This window comes from Drosophila biarmipes, unplaced genomic scaffold (assembly GCF_025231255.1).
Source record: "Drosophila biarmipes strain raj3 unplaced genomic scaffold, RU_DBia_V1.1 ptg000007l, whole genome shotgun sequence".
NCBI classification, from domain to species: domain Eukaryota; kingdom Metazoa; phylum Arthropoda; class Insecta; order Diptera; family Drosophilidae; genus Drosophila; species Drosophila biarmipes.
The window spans coordinates 3,864,089-3,870,088 of record NW_026114528.1 but is presented as its reverse complement, the minus strand read 5'-3'; positions in this window follow the sequence as shown (position 1 = coordinate 3,870,088).

Below are 6,000 nucleotides of genomic sequence, written 5' to 3'. Positions count from 1 at the left end.
ATTTTTTGCGACAATGCGAAACATTTTGTAGGCGCGAGCAACAAATTGCAAGACCTGAAAGACTTTTTCTTCAGCACCAAGAACAAGCAAGACATTACAACGTACTGTAAAAACGAATTTGTAACGTTCCATTTTATACCTCCTAGGGCTCCAAACTTTGGCGGTCTCTGAAGGGCTGATGTTGAAAGCGCGAAGAACCTCTTGTGCCGCACGCTCAAGGATGCCCGACTGACCTTCGAGGAGGTCGCTGCTGAGACTGAGGCGATCCTAAACTCGCGATTTGGCCGCCTTAACGCCTGGTCATTTCTTAACCGGGGATTCTCTTCGAGCACTCCCAGACTGGCCTGTCAAGGATGATCAGCTCAACTGCTCTCAACGATGGAATCATGTCAGCGCCATCAAGCAACACATCTGGAGGCGGTGGTCTACGGAGTATCTTTACGAGCTTCCGGCCAAATCAAAATGGACGACTGGATCTTCGAATATTGCAGTCAACGAAATGGTCCTAATCCACGAAGACCATGACCCTCCTCATCAATGGCTGTTAGGTCGCATCAAAGCAACTATAGCAGGTCAGGATAACCACGTCCGAGTCGCGAATGTCCGGACGTCGAAAGGAATTATAAGGCGACCGATTCACAAATTGGCCCGTTTACCAATTAATTAAAAGTAACTAGGTACTTTCATTGGGGCCGGAAAGTTGGGCCACTATTAAATCGAGAAAAACATGAATGTAATTTTGAAATATTGATCATTCTTGAAGTGTATTCATCTAATTTGCTAACCTGAGCTGCGCTCTCAGTGGTAAAGCTTATTCTCACGCTGTCATGTATTTCACCACACTGGACACGAAGGCTGTTATACGACATTAGAATAAATATATATACTTTGATGCACTTCGAACTGTACAAACAAGTGGCCCAACGACACCAAGCATGTGCTTGTTACGCGCGGGGCCTTTTTATCAATTTGGGCAAAAAATGCGATTTAGCGAGGAAGATACATACATAAAACAAATAAAGACGGGAGACAAATGAAAATAAAAGGAACAACTAAGAATTAAGCAAATGAGTTAAAATATTAGTTTTTAATACGGGGATAGATGTTGAAATGCAAATTAAATGATAAAGTTTATTATAGTTATTAAATAGAACGCGAAAGGGCTCGTGCAGACAAATTTAGAGGATAATAATTTCGTGTTAGTCTAACAGGAACGTTGAATATTAGGCGGTTTAAAAGATCTGCAGAATCAATGTCACCTCTTATAAGATTTTGTATAAAATAGTACCAAGCATTTTTCTACGATTTACAAGTGTAGGTAGGTTAAGCAATTGTAGTCTACTCTCGCAGGAAGGAAGCCTTACGTTTTGATCCCAGTTCGAAATACGCAGGGCAAAGAAGAGACATTGTTTTTGAACCGACTCAATACGATGTACTTGATATTGTGGACTCTAAACCGACGAATAATATTCCAAAATAGGACGGACAATGGAGGTAAATAATAATTTGGTCGTATAAGGGTCATCAAATACATTTGACCAACGCTTTATAAACCCAAGAACACTCATGGCTTTGCTAACTGTCAACATAATGTGACAGTCAAATTTAAGTTTAGGGTCAAGAAGAACACCTAAATCGTTAATTGAATATATACGGTAAGGTGGCGTATTTTTAAGAAAGTAACTGATAAACGTAGGAGTACCCCTATAAAAAGTCATAACGTTGCATTTAAGGCAGTTCAAATTTAAATGGTTGTACTCACATCATCCATGAAAACAATCAATATCCGACTGTAAGTTAAATCCCGACGCTATATCATTATAAGATAAACAAAGCTTAACATCATCAGCATACATTAGTACACGAGAATGTGTTATGATTGAGGGAATATCGTTAATAAACAAAGTAAACAGCAAAGGGCCCAATTGACTACCCTGAGGCACTCCAGATGTCACGTAGATCAATTTTGAAACAGCATTCTTGAATATAACCCTCTGAGTCCTACCATTCAAGTAATATGAAATCCAAGATAATAGATTACAGGGAAACCCAAGCTGATCTAATTTAAATAAAAGAAGTGAGTGGTTGACGGAGTCAAAGGCCTTACTAAAATCTGAATATACAATGTCAGTCTGCACTTTTTTCTTAAACCCATTTATTTCAATAGATGACAATTCAAGAAAGTTGGTGGTGGTCGATCTTGGCTTAACAAAACCATGCTGACATGGTGATATAAGCGAGGAACATAAATGTTGCAAATGAGAAGTGATTATACGTTTAAATGTTTTAGGACGCTGGTCAAAAGGTCCTGGTGGTAGTAATGCGGATGGAGTTTTGGGCCGTGAATGCCCGAGATGTCGCTCGTCGTGTTGTACGCAACTGTGTCCACTGTGTCCGCAACAATCTATGGGCAACCTCCCAGTCGAGAGACTTACCCTGTCAAGACCATCCGCTCGGTGAGGAATAGACTTCTGCGGGCCAGTTCATACCTATGTACGCGTTCGAGGAAAGGTGCTCGTTAAAAGCTACATCATACAATATTTGTGTGATTCGCCACGAAGGCGGTGCATATCGAAATCGTCGGAGAACTATCAACGGATGATTGCCAGACAATGCGAAACATTTTGTAGGCGCGAGCAACAAATTGGAAGACCTGGAAGACTTTTTCTTCAGCACCAAGAACCAGCAAGGCATTACATCGTACTGTACAAACGAATTTGTAACGTTCCATTTTATACCTCCTAGGGCTCCACACTTTGGCGGTCTCTGAAGGGCTGATGTTGAAAGCGCCAAGAACCTCTTGTGCCGCACGCTCAAGGATGCCCGACTGACCTTCGAGGAGGTCGCTGCTGAGACTGAGGCGATCCTAAACTCGCGATTTGGCCGCCTTAACGCCTGGTCATTTCTTAACCGGGGATTCTCTTCGAGCACTCCCAGACTGGCCTGTCAAGGATGATCAGCTCAACTGCTCTCAACGATGGTATCATGTCAGCGCCATCAAGCAACACATCTGGAGGCGGTGGTCTACGGAGTATCTTTACGAGCTTCCGGCCAAATCAAAATGGACGACTGGATCTTCGAATATTGCAGTCAACGCAATGGTCCTAATCCACGAAGACTCCACATCAATGGCTGTTAGGTCGCATCAAAGCAACTATAGCAGGTCAGGACAACCACGTCCGAGTCGCGGATGTCCGGACGTCGAAAGGAATTATAAGGCGACCGATTCACAAATTGGCCCGTTTACCAATAAATTTAAAGTAACTAGGTACTTTCATTGGGGCCGGAATGTTGGGCGACTATTAAATCGAGAAAAACATGAATGTAATTTTGAAATATTGATCTTTCTTGAAGTGTATTCATCTAATTTGCTAACCTGAGCTGCGCTCTCAGTGGTAAAGCTTATTCTCACGCTGTCATGTATTTCACCACACTGGACACGAAGGCTGTTATACGACATTAGAATAAATATATATACTTTGATGCATTTCGAACAGTACAAACAAGTGGCCCAACGACACCAAGCATGTGCTTGTTACGCGCGGGGCCCTTTTATCAATTTGGGCAAAAAATGCGATTTCGCGAGGAAGATACATACATAAAACAAATAAAGACGGGACACAAATGAAAATAAAAGGAACAACTAAGAATTAAGCAAATGAGTTAAAAAATTAGTTTTTAATACGCGGATAGATGTTGAAATGCAAATTAAATGATAAAGTTTATTATAGTTATTAAATAGAACGCGAAAGGGCTCGTGCAGACAAATTTAGAGGATAATAATTTCGTGTTAGTCTAACAGGAACGTTGAATATTAGGCGGTTTAAAAGATCTGCAGAATCAATGTCACCTCTTATAAGATTTTGTATAAAATAGTACCAAGCATTGTTCTACGATTTACAAGTGTAGGTAGGTTAGGAAGGCAGGAAGGAAGCCTTACGTTTTGATCCCAGTTCAAAATGCGCAGGGCAAACAAGAGACATTGTTTTTGAACCGACTCAATACGATCGATGTGTACTTGATATTGTGGACTCTAAACCGACGAATAATATTCCAAAATAGGACGGACAATGGAGGTAATTAATAATTTGGTCGTATAAGGGTCATCAAATTCATTTGACCAACGCTTTATAAACCCAAGAACACTCATGGCTTTGCTAACAGTGAACATAATGTGACAGTCAAATTTAAGTGTAGGGTCGAGAAGAACACCTAAATCGTTAATTGAATATATACGGTCAAGTGGCGAATTTTTAAGAAAGTAACTGATAATAAACAAAGTAAACAGCAAAGGGCCCAATTGACTACCCTGAGGCACTCCAGATGTCACGTAGATCAATTTTGAAACAGCATTCTTGAATATAACCCTCTGAGTCCTACCATTCAAGTAATATGAAATCCAAGATAATAGATTACAGGGAAACCCAAGCTGATCTAATTTTAATAAAAGAAGTGAGTGGTTAACGGAGTCAAAGGCCTTACTAAAATCTGAATATACACTGTCAGTCTGCATTTTTTTCTTAAACCCATTTATTTCAATAGATGACAATTCAAGAAAGTTGGTGGTGGTCGATCTTCGCTTAACAAAACCATGCTGACATGGGGATATAAGCGAGGAACATAAATATTGCAAATGAGAAGTGATTATACGTTCAAATGTTTTAGGACGCTGGTCAAAAGGTCCTGGTGGTAGTAATGCGGCTGGTGTTTTGGGCCGTGAATGCCCGAGATGTCGCTCGTCGTGTTGTACGCAACTGTGTCCACTGTGTCCGCAACAATCTATGGGCAACCTCCCAGTCGAGAGACTTACCCTGTCAAGACCATCCGCTCGGTGAGGAATAGACTTCTGCGGGCCAGTTCATACCTATGTACGCGTTCGAGGAAAGGTGCTCGTTAAAAGCTACATCATACAATATTTGTGTGATTCGCCACGAAGGCGGCGAATACCGAAACCGTCGGAGAACTATCAACGGATTCGTTCTTGGGTGCTCTGAAGCAGATGATTGCCAGATGTGGTCTGCCTTCAGACATTTTTTGCGACAATGCGAAACATTTTGTAGGCGCGAGCAACAAATTGCAAGACCTGAAAGACTTTTTCTTCAGCACCAAGAACAAGCAAGACATTACAACGTACTGTAAAAACGAATTTGTAACGTTCCATTTTATACCTCCTAGGGCTCCACACTTTGGCGGTCTCTGAAGGGCTGATGTCGAAAGCGCGAAGAACCTCTTGTGCCGCACGCTCAAGGATGCCCGACTGACCTTCGAGGAGGTCTAAACTGTTGCTGCTGAGACTGAGGCGATCCTAAACTCGCGATTTGGCCGCCTTAACGCCTGGTCATTTCTTAACCGGGGATTCTCTTCGAGCACTCCCAGACTGGCCTGTCAAGGATGATCAGCTCAACTGCTCTCAACGATGGAATCATGTCAGCGCCATCAAGCAACACATCTGGAGGCGGTGGTCTACGGAGTATCTTTACGAGCTTCCGGCCAAATCAAAATGGACGACTGGATCTTCGAATATTGCAGTCAACGAAATGGTCCTAATCCACGAAGACCATGACCCTCCTCATCAATGGCTGTTAGGTCGCATCAAAGCAACTATAGCAGGTCAGGATAACCACGTCCGAGTCGCGAATGTCCGGACGTCGAAAGGAATTATAAGGCGACCGATTCACAAATTGGCCCGTTTACCAATTAATTAAAAGTAACTAGGTACTTTCATTGGGGCCGGAAAGTTGGGCCACTATTAAATCGAGAAAAACATGAATGTAATTTTGAAATATTGATCATTCTTGAAGTGTATTCATCTAATTTGCTAACCTGAGCTGCGCTCTCAGTGGTAAAGCTTATTCTCACGCTGTCATGTATTTCACCACACTGGACACGAAGGCTGTTATACGACATTAGAATAAATATATATACTTTGATGCACTTCGAACAGTACAAACAAGTGGCCCAACGACACCAAGCATATGCTTGTTACGCGCGGGGCCTTTT